The sequence below is a fragment of the Ambystoma mexicanum genome, chromosome 4q (genome assembly GCF_040938575.1).
Source record: "Ambystoma mexicanum isolate Mex_15411 chromosome 4q, UKY_AmexF1_1, whole genome shotgun sequence".
Lineage (NCBI taxonomy): Eukaryota > Metazoa > Chordata > Amphibia > Caudata > Ambystomatidae > Ambystoma > Ambystoma mexicanum.
Genome location: NC_090928.1, coordinates 251,150,402 through 251,166,863, shown reverse-complemented (window position 1 = coordinate 251,166,863; position 16,462 = coordinate 251,150,402).

Sequence of the window (16,462 nt, the reverse complement as noted above, 5' to 3'; positions counted from 1 at the left end):
AATTGCCTACCAGAGAGCTCGATTATGCGGTCCTCGACCACGTGGTTCAGCCGAGCCTGACAATGGTCATTCACCCGCAGTGGGAAGATGAGCAGTTCCCAGCGACACAACATGAAGTGCAACATGGATTCTATAACAATGTTACAACCCTATGAGCACTCTGAAAGGCAAAGTGGTAACATTAACGGCTACACTGGGAACACATATGCCTCATTACAAGTTTGGTGTTAAGTGGTAATGTTGGCAGTAACTCTGCTATCGCCAACTTTACCACAACACCAAATTCCGAGTTTTGGCCTGGAGTGGAGGATTTGAATCCAGGAAACTCCTGGAGGTAAATCCTCCAACTCACCGCCGAGAAATCGGCAACATCGGCATAATTACTACAGCGGAAATTCAGCAGCAGTAATTCCACCCAAAAAGGCCCATTGGGTGCAATGGACCCAAAATAAATGGGGAATTACACCACCACCACCATCACTTGTAATCAGGTAGTAATTCCATCTGACCAAGTGGTGGCAACGGTAATTCATTAGGGTGATTTTTTGGCAGATTTACCGCTGAATTATGGCCTCACTCGTAATGAGGCCGATAGTCTTTCACATCACCTTGAGAAGGTGCACTGAGCGCTGAGAACAAAGCTGGGTCCCAGGCCTGGGGGGATCAGCTCCAGCCAATCAGGGAACACAAATCCAGAGGTGGATGGCAGAGGGCAAGGGCCAATGGTAATCCTTGCGACCCTTCAACAATGTAATAGATCGTTTTGTGGGGAAGGGTCAGGCATGCCACCTGACATGCAAGGGCCAATAGAGTAACCTCTATACGTGCTGTGTATAGGCACTACCACCCCCACTATCCAATCATGTACCCTCATAGGTGTTTGGGGAAGAGGAAGAGCCCCATGTTGTGACACAGTAACTGAACAAAATTGCCCGGCACGGGCTCATGAGCTGTGATTTCGGGAGATTCTCAATGTCCTATATGATCCCTGTCTGTTTGTGTAATAAACGACAAAGGGCAACGTGGTAGGTCAAGCTACTGATGTGGGTGGACATTACTCTGAGCTGGAAGATTGAAGTCATGGACACCGGCTCTCCAGACTTTCAATCATTGTTAATCAGGACGTCCAAGGGTGATTTGCTTTACCTCTATAACATATATAACAGACCCTTATTGGGTTTGGCAACTTTAGCCTGTCTTCAAAATTCAATTAACAATAAATGACATCCAGCCCTGTGTTTCAACTATACTTTTGTGGCCGGGGACCTTAACTTGCAAACTGAACCCCTGAAAAACCTTTGTGGCCTATGGGAGGATCAGGACGAGGCTTGGGATATCCCTATAGTAAATGCTTTGGCACCCCTACGAATCCTTTTGCATTGCTGCGGACTCATCCTGTGTCCTTTTCAATTTGAAACTCAGGGCATTTTGCTCAGAACCAACCTGCCAGAAAAACTTTCCATGGCCATAATGGAATTTCCTTGATAGACTACTTGCTAATTTCTGGAAAAGACTTTGCAAGGGTCGGAGACTTTATGATCTGTGAGAAATCGGAAAGCGACCACTACCCCTTAACGATTGATGTTTTTGGTAATTCAGGGAGAGAGGCAGTATTAGGGATTATTCCTCTGTCCAACCCCTATAGCTAAATGGATGTTATATTACATAAAACCCAATATAATGGGTATACCCAATATTCTTCCATTTTAGGTAATATCTCTGTTATATGCAATGAGCATGCTAGCGATAGGACTATTCTCTACAAATATAAGAAGTGAAATAGTAATCTAATCCTCTTTATCTCTGTCTGTCCTAGAGAAATGAAGAAACGAGCCAAGACCAAGGCTGAGTGGTATGACAGCGATTGCCGTAAGGCCAAAGGGGATATTGAAGCTTGTCTAAGAGCTCAATCGGGACTAGATAAATTGACCTTATGATCTTTAAGATCTAAATACAAAGGGTTAATCACTTCAAAGAAAAGAGATTTTGTTAAAGAAAAGTGCAGTTTATTGGACAGTGCTTTGCAAATGGGGGGTGTCTGTCTTTTTTGGAAATTGGTCTCAGACAAAGAGTTAAATGGGGACCAGGATATATATTATTCCACTGGTGAAAATGTTTGGTGGTGTCATTTTCCTAGACTATATGGAGCAGAGTGGCAGCTGCTCTCATGTCGTTCAAGAATGTTAAAGCTGCCAGGCCGGGGCTGGACCTTATTCCACCTGATCTATGATGAGATGGAAATATGAGCTCCAGTTTTTTGGAAAACTTTTAATGTAATCCTGAGTAGTGGGGAAATTCCTGTATTTTAGCAAATGGCCACTATTCTGCTTGCTAGCTTACAAAAAAGGAGGTAAGGAACTCCCAGTCAATTACTACCCAAATTTCCTCTTGGATGGTGTTGGCAAACATTTTGGGAAACACATTCTTAACTATCCCCAGGATTGGGCTGATTGTAACAATGTAATTAGTCATCTTCATGCAGGGCTTAGATCAAATCGGGGCAAAATGGACCACTGTTTCTTAGATGCATATACAGAAGTATACAATGTTAAAATGTATCTTTATGTGGTCTTTTTAGACCTAAGGACTGCCTTTGATTCAGTTTCAAGGGAAATATTATGCCAGATCCTGTTAGCCTGAAATGCCCCTGTTGATCTGGTTTCAATTATTTCCCCCCTCTACTCAGCTAATAAAGCAAGAGTCTGTTATGGCCTGGGTGGTGAGATGACGCAAGCCTTTGGTGTAGATACAGGTGTTAGACAGGGTTGTGTCCTGGCACCCCTTCTATTCAACACTTATGTACAGGAGATCATCAATGCATTGGTGGAAAGGTGCCAGTACCCCCCCTAGGATGGCTTCCGATAAATATCCAGCTCTTTTTCATGCAGACAATGCTGTCTTGCTTGCCACTACCCTCAAAGGGTCTAAAAATGGCTTTGTCTATTTTTCAGGACGAATGCAAATACTTGGGTTTAAGTTTAAACTCTGACCAATCTTAAGTGATGGTATTTAAACCCCCTTTTGCAAAAAGCAAACCACTGGTGTTGGATGCCTGTAACTCCATTATTGAGCAAGTACCCCATTTCGATTATCTTGGGGTGCGCTTCCAGGAAGCTGGAGGCTTGAGGCTGGAGAGCACAGTTCGTAAAATCTGTTATTACACTGGAGAAGTATAGTGGTGGCATCTTGTCCTTCTTTTGCAAACATTGTAGTGGGGCAATATCCCCAGCACTGGACCTGTATAAAAAGCAAGCCCTAGCGGCCTCAATGTACGGTGCTGAACTATGGGATTGTTCAAATGCTGGTAGGTTGAGTATTTGTGAAAACACATTTTAAATAAAATTGCTGATATTACTGTCTAGTGCCCCCTCTTCTTTGTTTTTTTAGAAATCAATTGTGTTCCAGTAGCATCCCAGATAATTCTTAAGCCAGTTTTATACTGGCTTAGTGTCTGGAAAACCAATGGGCTTGAAGGCTTAGTGTCTGGAAAACCAATGGGCTTGGAAAATATTGTGACGTGTTATCTAATATTACAAGCTTAAATGGAGGCACGAGTTTAAAATGGTTTAAGCATGTGAAGTGAGTTCTTTCCTATTTAGATAGGACTGACCTATGGAATAATCTGCAGGGTTTTATGCCGTAGGATACAAAGCTCTTGAAATCATGTATGATCCTGAGAGCCTGTGAACATTTAATTATTGAAGCAACAAATCTCAAATTGGGCCAAGAATACTTAGAATACAGAATGGAGCAGGGTTTTAAAACGTATTTAGACATAATTTCCCCGTCCTATGAGAGATCTCTGTATTTGCGCTTTAGACTCTGCATTTTTCCAGTACTGTCCTTTACTTCATTATGGAGTAATGGTGAAACTGCAACGTGCCCTTTATGTGGATCCTCTAAAGGAACCTTGCCACACTTTATGTTAATCTGTGGCAAAACCTCCCGCTTGAGATGGTTGTATTTGAGGCCATTACTAAAGACCTCTTGTATTGGCCATGTAGCACCCGACTTGTTGTTTTTAAGCCAGTGTTTGCTTTTAAATGTTATTTTTCTCTGGAGCATGGTTCCAGAGAAGCAAAGCATTGAACAAGGAGATATGAAAACCAGAGCCAGTCGGTAATTGGGAGATTATGTGATTTTTAAATTTTCCAGAATTTGCAATTGCACTTTGTATGGTCTGCTGCTGTTTTTTTATTGACCTTCTATTTTTATGTCTATATGAACCCTTTTTTTCCCTTTCTCTTTTAATCAGCAATGTATGCTTTCTACTTGTTTTATCAATTTGTATTTTGTATACGTTGTGAAGCTTGAAGGTAAATAAAAGCTAGATGAAGGAACGAGTTGGCACAACAGGGTCATCTAGGTGCCACAAAGGCCTGCAGCGTGTGCTTGGCAGAGAAAGTCTTAGGGTTTTGAGTTTCCCCCGATATTTTCATTCTGGGCAACTTGTCACAGGTGTGAAATCATGCTGTCTGAATTGCCTGAAAGCCCCTTTCTTCTAACCTTCAATTGCGTCAAAATTATATAAATACCCAATCAGTGTACTGGAGCAAGGAGGGGAATAATATTGACACTGATCCTCCGGGCTGAAAATAGAACAAAACAAATAAGTGGTTAGCAGTTATTTGCAACAAGCAATTAAAGCAATGAAGAACTATAACAGGCAATAGAGATAAGACAGGTAAAAGCGTTGTGGGAATTGAGGTGGTCACTTAAGGTGTCCTGAACGCCATACAATCACGATGGCATGCAGACAAATAACATGGAGGGAGACATGGGTTAAAAGACCCTTGTCACAGCGGCACATGGTCAGGTAAGGATTGAAAGGCCATGCACGTTCCCAGTGTTGTGGTCGGTGGTTACAGTCCAGTCTGGGGGATGATGTAGACCAGAGGCATGCTGAGAAGACAGCAGAAGTGAGGCCACGGACGTTGGTGAAACAAGGCGGTAGGTTGCAACAGATGGACCAGAGGTCAGAGGAAAAACAAAATAAAGGCTGTGAAGCAGTCATGGGGGTATACAACAAGGTGTCAACACATGCAGGGGCAGGGGAAATGGCAGTCTCTGAGAAAGTGTGGGAGTCTGCAACAAACTTGCATTGTGGACGAGGGCAGGATACAAGACAGTCTGTGGGGCAATGGGAGAGTCGTCAGCAAGCTGGTAATTCAGGTAAGGTATTTAGCATTAAGGATATTGATTCTAACAGAAATGATGCACATATGATGTGCAACACATGGCCGAGGCAATCCCTGCACAGGGTCCCTTACAATATTTGACAGTTAAGTGGATGAGGGTAAATCAGGTGATCGAGGGATAGGTTAGGGAGACATACATCAGGAACAGTGACTATAAACATACAAACTAAGATACACATTCCTAACATAGAAGCAACACACATAATCACATGCATGGGTGGGATATTCAGGCGAGGTAGACTGGGGGTTAGTTGGAGAGGTGTGGGATATGCCCCTCCCCTGGCTTGCAAATTGAGCTTGAGGTAGGTCCTCACAATTCCACTTATGGGCTGGCTTCCATGTCCATGGGTGAGAAAACATTTCTGTGGTGGGGGGCAAGTAGCGAGAAAGAGCAGAAGCGGCCAGAGAAATGGGGGGTCACAGGAGACAGAAAGGTTGATGAACGAGGTGGATTTCTGAAAAGAGATGCAGCCAGCATGGTAATTGGGGAAACGATTGTGGATAGGTGTAAAGACCTGGCCTGATAACTTAAAGATGGAGCCATCGCGCCTGGTGCAGGTATGTAAAGGTGGGGGGCGGGGACAATCTAGGCAGATCTCCAAGTGTGCACGTAATGAACGTTATAACTCTTGAATGAGAGAGGACAATCAAGGAATAGGATTGAGTAGTACCCGCATGGGGAACGCAAGAGTTGGTAGAGATCAGCATTTTGCCCCAGTGGTGGGTGAGGAGGTGGCTGTTGTATAAAAGAAACACGAAGATCAGTTTGGATTAGATTATCTTCCAAAATCTTTAATTACACCTTAACGTGCAACACAGCACTAAAACAGAGTCTCCACAAGAACCAACGAGTGTGCTTACCCCTCGCACAATTCAGATGACTTTTCATAGGTTTGCGTTTACATGGTGTTCAATATAAGAATACAATGGGACTAGTTATGACCTCATCAAAGTAGTGATAAGTGCAAGCATTTTGCTTTTAATGAATACGGCGTGCTTCATCCTAGCCTCACTCAAGGTCATTCATAATCTTCTTTAGTGAGTAGATAAACTTGCAGCTGGGTAGGGGAGCGTAACTATAATTGTGCTTTGCAGCTGAAGGATGGCAGCAGTGGGGCGGGGGCTTATCAATAGGTGCCCTGTCTAAAGTTTCACAGTGGAAGCAGTCTTTGTCATTACTTCTTCTAAAATGGCAAACATAAATGTACAGTCAATATATAAGTTGTTCTTCTTTCCTCCCACTTTTGTTTTTCCCATTCTTATGCACCAGCCAAAATAGCTTTGACCCAGTCAATGTTAATAGGCCTTCTGTTTTTACGGCATGCCACAGTGTATTGCATTATATTATACTTGACATTCAGTTTGTACCCGACAGATTGGACCTTCTTTATATCATTGAGATGGTTAACCCTGGTGGTAGTGGCTGTAATGAACTGCTGGAGTTTTAAGTCGCTGTCAAAGAGTACCGTAAGGTTTGCAGTCTTAAGTGATACAGCAGGTTGGTCTGGATGGAAGGAGATAGGAGATGTGAGAGTGTGGTCAGCATTGGAGGTAGGGAAAAAGATTGACCTCCACCATGGAAGAGTTTAATATTAGCAATGCAGAGCCGTTCCTTGATGGCTAGCAGCGAGGCGGCGTGCGATGCATTAAGAGCCAGATGGGGTGAAGCAAGGAAAGAAGAAAAGGTAAAGTGGTAGCGAGACAAGAGGCAGCTGGGAAGTAATGTGGGATTCAGTGATGACCTAGCAACATAGGCAGGAGCACGAGGGCAGGGCTAGAGGCAGCCCGCATAACAGTTGGAAGGGCAAGTAGCTGGCAATGCAGGAAGGATAGAAGGCAGCCAATGAAGCGATTCGGGAATTGGTATGAGGCTGGCAACGAAGTATAGTGCAAGACAAGAGGCAGTCTGTGACTAAATGTGGGCGACGTCGCCCAAACTGGCAATGCAGGAAGACACGCCAGAAAAACTTTGAAAACAAGGAAGAGAGCTAGTTAAAGGGCACTGGGCATCCAGGAAAGGAATAGAGTTTGCAAGTGTAACCCAACATTGTAAGTCACTAGTCTACATTACAGAATGTTGTACATGGCAAACGACTTGCAGCGTGTTGCACAGGTAAGGAAGAGAAACGAGGGTCGGGTTGCACACGGCAAACAAGGGTCACATCTTCTGCACAGGTGTCCTGTTTTGTAGCTACAAAGTGGATACATTTCTTGCCCCTTTTGATCCCCCCCTCACGTATTAGGTATTCAGACTAGAAGGTGCCAGGTCTGGAGTGTTCAGGACAAAGGGAGTGGTGACCTAACATTTAGGTGCCGATCCCTAGAAGGAGAGGGGATAAGAGTGCAGAGAGGTGAGTAGGGTGTTAGAAAGTGCAGATGTGCAAGGCCCCTCAGGCATGTTTGTACGATGTTCAGGTAGGAGACCATGCACAAGCTTTGATTGCAGGGGTTTCTGACCCTGGGAGCACCCCGTGCCCCCTCTTTCCTTGGCACTATAGGTCTCCTTCGTATTAAAAGAGAACATTGGAGAATTTACACCTCCCTCTTCTGGACAGCATCTGAGAGAGTGACTGCCATGGGTTCATTTTGACATGAGCCTCTGGAGCAGGGTATTCAAACCTTTTTATCCAGAGCCCCCTTGAGTAAAAATGTTGTGTCTGGGGGCCCCCACATGCTATAACTGCTAATATTTTCGTTTAAATGTTTATATTTTCTATTAAAGTCAGTAAGAGCAATCCCTTTGAAATTAGCCTCATGCCATCTTTGGACATACTTCGGGCGGCCTTTGGGGAGGGCATCCCCCAGTTTGAAGACCAATGCTCTGGAAGGAATTTGCCTCTCAAACAAGGCGGATGGCCAATGGCTTCCCCAATGCGAACTAAGAGAGAGTAATTATGCCACAAGACTCCGGCTACCGTAAAGAAAACATAAGTGGTATGTAGGGGAAATGGAGGAAGGTAAGAGAATGTATCAAGAGCGTACTGAAGTGATACCCTGATGTATGTTACTATGGTTGGGTAGCTATAGATCACCCACAGAAATCCAAATGCCGCTGTTCCAATTCTCCTAGTCCTGAGTATATAGCAGCAGGTTTGCTTTGGCCTCCCTTTGTGTGCAGTTACTTCCCCATCCTGTCCAGGGGTGTTACCTCCAGCGGATATTCAAAGCATCCTTCAGAAGGGATATCAGTGCCCCTTCACAGGAAATATTAGTGTAGTTCTCGCTTGAGGCCAAATGCAGGGAGAGAATGCAGAATTTGTGCTGTAGTTTCTGTTAAATACTCAGAACCTGGAAGCTGAAGACAAGCCGACCACTGGAAACAAAATTGAAGAGGATGATGAAAGAGAAGCAGCCAAGACGATTTCCAGAGACCGGACGGAGAGCCTGCTGTGTAACCAGAGCCTGCAGTAGCCCTTCCTTCCAATCAAAATGAGGATCCCGAAATGGATGACCCCGACCCAGAGGATTGTGAGACCCACTAGACTCAAGAAGACCTTCATTTTGAGCCATCCCACGTCATGCTGCGACCTTGCGTGGCTGCAATACCCTGGGACCTCGAGCCATCTGGTGGTGCATGGCTTTCCAAAATCCGAATCACACTGAAACTTTGTGGGTATCCTGCTGGAGCTCCAGAGACACGATTCAAGTCTGATAAGCATCCTCACCAGAGTGATGGGCCTTTGTAATGACAAGAAACCAACAGGCAATATTCGTTCTTCATCAGTGCTGTTTGAAAGACACTGAAACCACAAAGAGCCGCTGAATCTAAGAAAATTCTGAGCTGACAAAACCCTCTCCTGAGTACTGCCACAAGAGCCCACCAGAGGTCCTCCCGCTTGTCCCCACGACTGAGGGGCAGGAACAAGGGTCTGCTTGGCTGTAGCAAAGAGGAATCCAGCTGGAACACTTTTTTCAAACCAGAGAAACTGTGGGGACTTGGGGTACTTTCCTTATTGCCATAAGTCATGCCTTCTCACTTGAGAAGGGCACTTGCTTAACTTTTGGAGTTGATCTCATCTCCCCTTGAACAGGCTTAACAACTTTTGTTCCTTCAATGAGTTTCTTCAACTAACTGACTTTGTGAAAGGCTTTGTCCAAGAAGTGCAGCAGAACTGTTGATATAGTCCAATACACTTTGGCTGTCCTGGCTTCTTAAATGCACCCTTCTACATCTATCGACTTTGGCATTGCTTGTCCCCTCATAGGTTGTAATTTGTTGAACAATTTTACTGCTGGGAAAGGCTTACCTAGAATTAATTAGAGGACTCAAACTGTCTTCAAATTATAAGAAAGTATGTTATAACCTTCCTGAAAAGTATATATAAGTTTGGTTTACTTACCTGTGAATTGGCTGTGCCTCTTCCCCAAAAGTAATGCTGTTGGCTTTCTCTTACCTATTTCTTTATAAATAAATGGTGAGTACGTTTCCCACCTGGGTCTTGCTTCCCCTGACCTGCTGTTAGGCTGTCCAGAATAAGTCTGCATTAGGTTTTACCTACCTAGAATAACCATGAGTCATTCATAAAGAGCAACTCTGCGTTTTGCTCCCCTGCTCTGTTTTAGACAGACACAAAAACAGTTATAGGTTTTTACTGTACCTCGAATAAGTGTACCACTATTCACAAAACATATATTGTCCAGTTGACTTATAATGTGATGTATTGCTGAGCATCACGGTACAACTCTTAGGGTCTACTACCCTTGTATTACTGAATGTAATCTGAAAGTAACCATTGGTTTTATTCCCTAAGAATAGGTGTGTCATATACTGAATGTATTTAAAAGGGGTTGACTTCCCTAGAAGTACTGTTAGGTGTTCCAAATAAGGTTATATGCTTTGACCTGCATACCTTTAAGCATTGTGTTGTGTTTCTTGTTTATAATGTGTTTATGACTTTGATCAGTACTTACCCCAAGACTTAACTTGGACTAATTGTATTTAAAAATAAACCTTTATTTTGTATAATACTTCTGGTTGTCAGTGTTTCTATTGATTCATTTGTGTGTTATAGATTCTTTGTACTGATTCTACAGCCCTCTCTCCCTCCTAAGATAAGCCTGGCTGCTCTGTCTACGCTACCACAAACTCAGGTGGTACAGCCTTATACTAAGAGTGGAGTCTTGTACTGTCTCAGTTGAATGGTTTTGATGCAGTTGGGTAGAACTTCAGAAAAACTGTTCTAACAAGGCTTGAAATAAAATGGCATGCAAGGAGAAGCCTACGAAGCACCCCATCCCCTGCTATGCCCCAGCATACTGGAATACCACCCTGATTCTGAAGCAGGCTGCTGAAACGCTCCTGCAGTTCAGACAGTTCAGAAAATAATTTAAGACCCTGCATTTTATGGTATTTCGAGGTGTGATTTAGGAACAACTGACCTCGGATTACCGCAGCTTCAGGATTGTCTTGCAAATGTACCCATCCGGTTCTCTCAAATGCATGTTAAGAGCTCCATTGCACCCAACTATGGTTTGCGCTATATAAAACACAAATTTAAAATACAAATACTAGCAGGGACTTGGTGCTGTATGGCGCAAGTTGTAGGTGCAGAAATTGAGAAAGGCATTAACCTTGCAAACAGTATTTTTGGTAAGGTATACAGGTAATGCCAAGAAATACTGAAACCAGGTTGGTACATGCATACATGTAAAGGTTCAGGGAAAGGTCAAGAAATGTAGTGCAACAGCACAGACTAATGTATGTCAAATACCTCCCTATGGTAATTGGGTCCATTTTAGGAGAATGTTGGGGAGAAAACCAGTGTTATTTAGGAACTGGTTGAAGTTGTTATGGATAAAGGGAGAAAGGAACCAGGGAAGCCGGTTTAACAGGGCCTTTTGCCAGAAGTGTGAGTTACCTGGCACCGGTAAATGTATGGGATCTGCACAGTCCGCCTATTAATCCATCTCCCCTCAGTGTACCATGGCCCACAGCTCCTAATCACACTGGCTATAATAATGGTTATCATCCCCTCTCCTTAAATTCCATTCCTGAACTTTACATGAAGTCAGTGCCCTCAAATGAAAGTTGGGAGAATCAGATTATGAGTCCTCGCAGTATCTTTGGCAACAGATGCCCTTTCCAGCTTCAGCGCCAGGGAGCACAGGCTTATTGCCAAGATGCAGATGATGCATGCATCTGTAATTCAATGTTTATTTTGCAGGATCATGGTTATCAGTTCGGACTCTTGCGGAGACTCAGGAATGAAAGGCAAAGCCCTGGAAAGGGAGAACGTGGGCAAGGGACGTCTGCTAGAGCCGAGAGTTGACTGCTGCATGGGCTCGTATACCTGTATACCTGAAGGAAATGATGATCCTAAGAGGCTTGAGAAGCCTGAAAGATGGAAGGGGCTTGCAAGATTTGATGGAAACATAAAGGCTGCGAGGACTGGAACAATCTACAGGGCCTGAGAAAGCTGAAAAGCTTGGACCCATGAGACTGCTGCAGAGCATGCTGGGCACTATATCCCTGAGAGGTAACACACTACATTTCTTGGAGAAGTGAGTTTGGCACGTTATCCATGAGAGCGGAAAGAAGTGAGCTGGGTACTATATCCCTGTAAGTGAGCTGGTTGCTATATCCCTGTAAGTGAGCTGGTTGTTATATCCCTTGAAGAATCACAAATGGCAAGCTGGGCTCTATATTTCAGATACTGTCCGTGGTGAATGGTCATGAAGCGAGCTGGGTGCTATTTCATTAAGACTACCCTTTGGAAGGCAAGAATTGTGGTGGCATCTAGATTCATGAGAATGTGTCCAGAGGCATGCTAGGCAATATATGTCACAAGTCTCTCCCCTTCTCACCTGCTTTTGTTGTTTGCTTGTGACCTTCTGTGATGTCTTCTTTCTCACAGTCCGGGATTTGTACAATTCTGTGCGCTGGTCCTCGGATTCCGGCGTGATGTTCGCAGTCCAATTCCCGGGTACGTTCAAATGTCCAGGGCGAATACCAGGAAGGAATGCTGTTCGCACTCGGAGGCACGGAAGGCCGTGACCCGAGCACGCAGTGAAAATCCAGGAAGATTGAAGGTAAGGTAGAGGATTGGGAAGAAGGAAGGGGAATTCTAGGAGCTGGGAACCAGGAATCAGCAGAAAGCCCCGAGCGTATTCCGGCAGCACGCGTCCAACTACAGCAAGCGGTAGCGTTGAGACGCTCAGAGCCGCGGGGGTGTGTCTGTTTTGTAGAGCGTAAAGCGTGGAGCGTAGAGACTGGCAAGCAGCGTTCCGTTTTCGAGCAGCCATGTTAGAAGGATCAGTGTATTCAATCCCCTATGGTTCAGGGACCAAGAAGTCCAGAAGGGACGCAGACGACGGTTCATGACAATATATCCCTGAGACTGACTTTGGAGCAGAGATCAAGAGGAGACCAGTACCCCTATTAGAGAGGGGATCCTGAATACACTATAGTTAAATCCATCTATTCACCTTCTGCTTACATAGTTATGAGCTAGGAACATCTTTTTCACTTGTAGAGCAAAATCTAATACCTGTTTGCATGGATTCCATTAACCAGTAACACACGAATAAAGCCTTTGAAAGCATATATTTTGCGTCACGTGCTTCCTTGGTCCGCCACACATATACTATTTATTCAAAACACGAGAAGGTTGAAAGGGTTCTGGGCAAGACTAACCTTTGATATCTCACGAGTGAAAAACCAAGATGAATTTGACAGTCAAATCATCAATCTGAAAATCAAGGAAGTTATAATGCGCTCAAAAACAGCAAATGTCTTCCTAAGTGGGCTTTATAACAAATTCTATCTGAGCGCTACAGACACGATACAGATAGATAGTATGTCCTACGAAGGCTTGAGTAGGTAATCCTAAGCATTAGACACCACATACATGCTTGCTTTGTTAAAGGGAGACACAGCCATCTGAATATTATCAGTGGTGGCTGTAGAATTTGAAAGTGAAGACACGTAAATAGTTTTCCACAATGAGCGCAAGGGTGATGGTAGAGCATGAATATGTGGCATAAGTGAACTGAGACTCCTTTAACTGCAGTCAGCCTTAAGGGGTGGAAGGTTTTTGAACACTTTAATTGTGTGTACCTGCAAAAAGCCTTTTAGCATTTGGTTTCGCCCACTCATATACTCATGTGGTAGCAATGCTTCACTGAAAGGCGTGTCACAGTTTGAACGCCGCTCTGCCACACGATCCTGCATGGTGTACAGCACTAGGAGACCCGGGAGGAGACCCTGGCGCCACTATGCTACTGCAACACATGAAAAGCTACGCAAGATCCCCGAGGGGCAGGGCTCCTAACTGTAGGAAAAAGCATGAGGCAGAAAAAACTCCAGGCCAAGGAAGTCCTTTGTGAGACTTCACAGACCCAATCCAGCAGAGTCTAAGTGAGAAGCCATACCACATGAAACAGTGAGGGAAAGGAACAGGAAGCGTTGCATCGCAATTGGTAACAGCATACACCAGCAGATAAGAAAGCAGACATATTTGAATGGGAAATTCACCTATAAAGTAAAGGGAATGTTTCTACAGGGCAGCCATCATGGGCCCCAGTTACTGCAACCGAATGGAACTACATCTGAAGTATTGTTTTTGCACAGCAGAACAGGGCACAGCTGTTTGTTGGCCCTTGTTCTGTTAATGTCACATTTGAGCTCTTACCAGCAAGTCTCCTCAGTAATTCATAAAAACGTTTCATGAGTGCAGTCAACATTATACTGGTGTTCACCAGACCAGTAAAGATGTTATGCCCTGTTTTATAAAAAAGAGATTCAAAATAGTAAAACTTTAGAATATTACACGATCATGCTCTCAGAGTCAAGTTAGGACATTGCCACCAAGTCAGTAAAGCAACTGTTTAGCTAGACAAACAATGATTCTGCATACATTTTACAAATGGTCCTAAAAAACATTTTTCACACAGTCGAACAAGGTAGGTGAATCACCATCAGTCTTGGGACAAGATACAAGCTTTTAAAATAAACTCGCTTAAGAGGATATTTACGTTTTCTCCAGTTTATCCCAGAGGGTTTCATTGTGGGCTATGTAGTAACAATTAAGAAACACAGTATCTGGCTACAATCTTTCTACATGTGGCATTGTTTGTTGGGGGCTATTAATCAGTTTGCTGCCGCAAGGCTGGTAAAAGAAGAGGTGATATGTGGTGCACGTAAATCATGCAGTATTCCATTACTGCATGTGTACAATAGGAAACATGGTGGCAGCCATTTAAAAAACACAGGAGTGAACCATTAACAATCCTGGGAGCATGGCAGGTGCAGATAGCAGTCCTAAGAATGTGCACCAGTGAATAATGAAAGACACTGACCAGGAGTTAAGGGTACTGGTAGAGGTGCAAACCGAGCAGGCACCCAGCCCTTTGTCAACCAGATGAACAAAAGAACGCTCCCTAAGGAAAGTGCTATGCAAAGCAGATGTCTGTAGGGTGTGAGCCCTCCCACCACTACAGGGCTGTGAATGAAATAAGAAGCACTGGAGCAACTTCAAGAGTGAGTGCATGCAGTCCTTGTCAAGCTCCGCCACCAGACCTCCATCACTAAATGTGAGAGTATGATGAGGCAGTGGGAGAGAAGGCAGTCTTCATCATAGATCTTGGTGCCCTTGAGGGTTTTGAGAGCAACATTTGGGAACAGAATACACTGCAGCTGACTTGGCGTGCATATATGTCACAAATGGCGCAGAACTCATTCTGAGTCGCCGCCCCTCTCTGTCTCATCGGTTCCACCCTCCTCTCTAGCCCAGGCGTCCTTAACCGCAGGTTAGTGCTACTCAATGTTTCTTCCTCAGTATACTAGACCTCTGGGCCTTATATCTCTAAACTCCCTCACTATCCAAGGGTTAATGTTCTAATGGGGATAGGGGTGATGCCTTACAATTACCCTGTTGGATTCGTGCTGCTTCAAACACACCCAAGCTCACCTCTTCCTTTCTACTGTCACAACCTCCCCCCTCCTCTTACTCTTTCTACCAATATTCTGGCTCCCCATCCTTTCAATCCACCCAGTTCTCACCTCCACCCTTTGATGTAACATCTCCTCCAACTCCACTTCACTACTTCTTCTCTATACTACTACTCCCCTCCTTCACACTATTACTTTCCTCCTCCCCCTATTACTCTACTTCTTCCACTACTACTCTCCTCCCCCACTAGTACTCTCCTCCTCCACCTCTCTCCTCCTCTCACTACTATTCACCTTCTCCCACTGCTACTCACCTCACCCCACTACTACTCCTCTCCCACCAACTGCTCAAACACCATCCTTTCACCCCGATACCATTCAAGTCACATTCACTCCTTACACTAGCCTCTGTACTCACTCATCACACAAACATGCACACTCACAATGCAGAACCACCTCCACTCCTAAGCTAATACCTCACCTGCTCCACGGATCTCCTCCAAAAGCCGCTGCTCCCACCTTCCTCATGTTGGTCTCTTGGTCATCATCCACCTCCACCTCTGAACTCACCTGAAAAACCCCCGCTTCCTGCCACCTCTCTAACAATGTCCTAAACAGTGTCGGACTGGAGCATAACATTGGCTAGGGCAGTAAAAAAAGTGTTCCAAAGTCGCAAATTGCAATTCATTTCATGGTGACAGACTGTTTGGGCAGTACCCGAGAGGGAAGATTTCTTTGGTAAAATGTGTTGCAAATTGTGCATTTCAAAGAATATTTGTTCATTAACATTGATCAAAACCACTAGCTGCACAGTAAAGTAACTCATCAAACTGGCCCACTTTGGCAAAAAAAAAACTGGCCCAATTCGACCAAAACACTGGCCCAAACTAGAAAGTTTGGTTTGCGCTTTGTGCATTGCCCTATTGCCCTATAAACCAGTCTGTGCCTGCTGCTAAATGTGTATAAGACCTATGAATAAATCATCATCTTTGATTCCTATGCCGTCGCATGACTTGGTCAACAATCTCTCTTTTTGTACACTAAAATAAAAAATCTATGAGATGATTTCCTATAATCAAGTATGCAAGTTCTTCCTCTCACTCACTCTTTACCACAGTGTACTTCTGCCATCTAAACAATGTGACTCTGTAATGTAGCGGCAGAGGCACTTTTAGCAGCTATCCCGATTACCAGCAAGACGGTACTTGGGCTCCAACAAAATCCCTGCCGCAAGAACGGAAGACTAAACCAGAGGGCAACAAAACGACAAAACGACAGGATCGCATTAGAACAGTATTTCGTTTCCAGAGCTCTCGTCCTCCGAACGTGTGTCACACCGTTTTAACCATGGGTGATGTCACAAGAACAAGTTGCG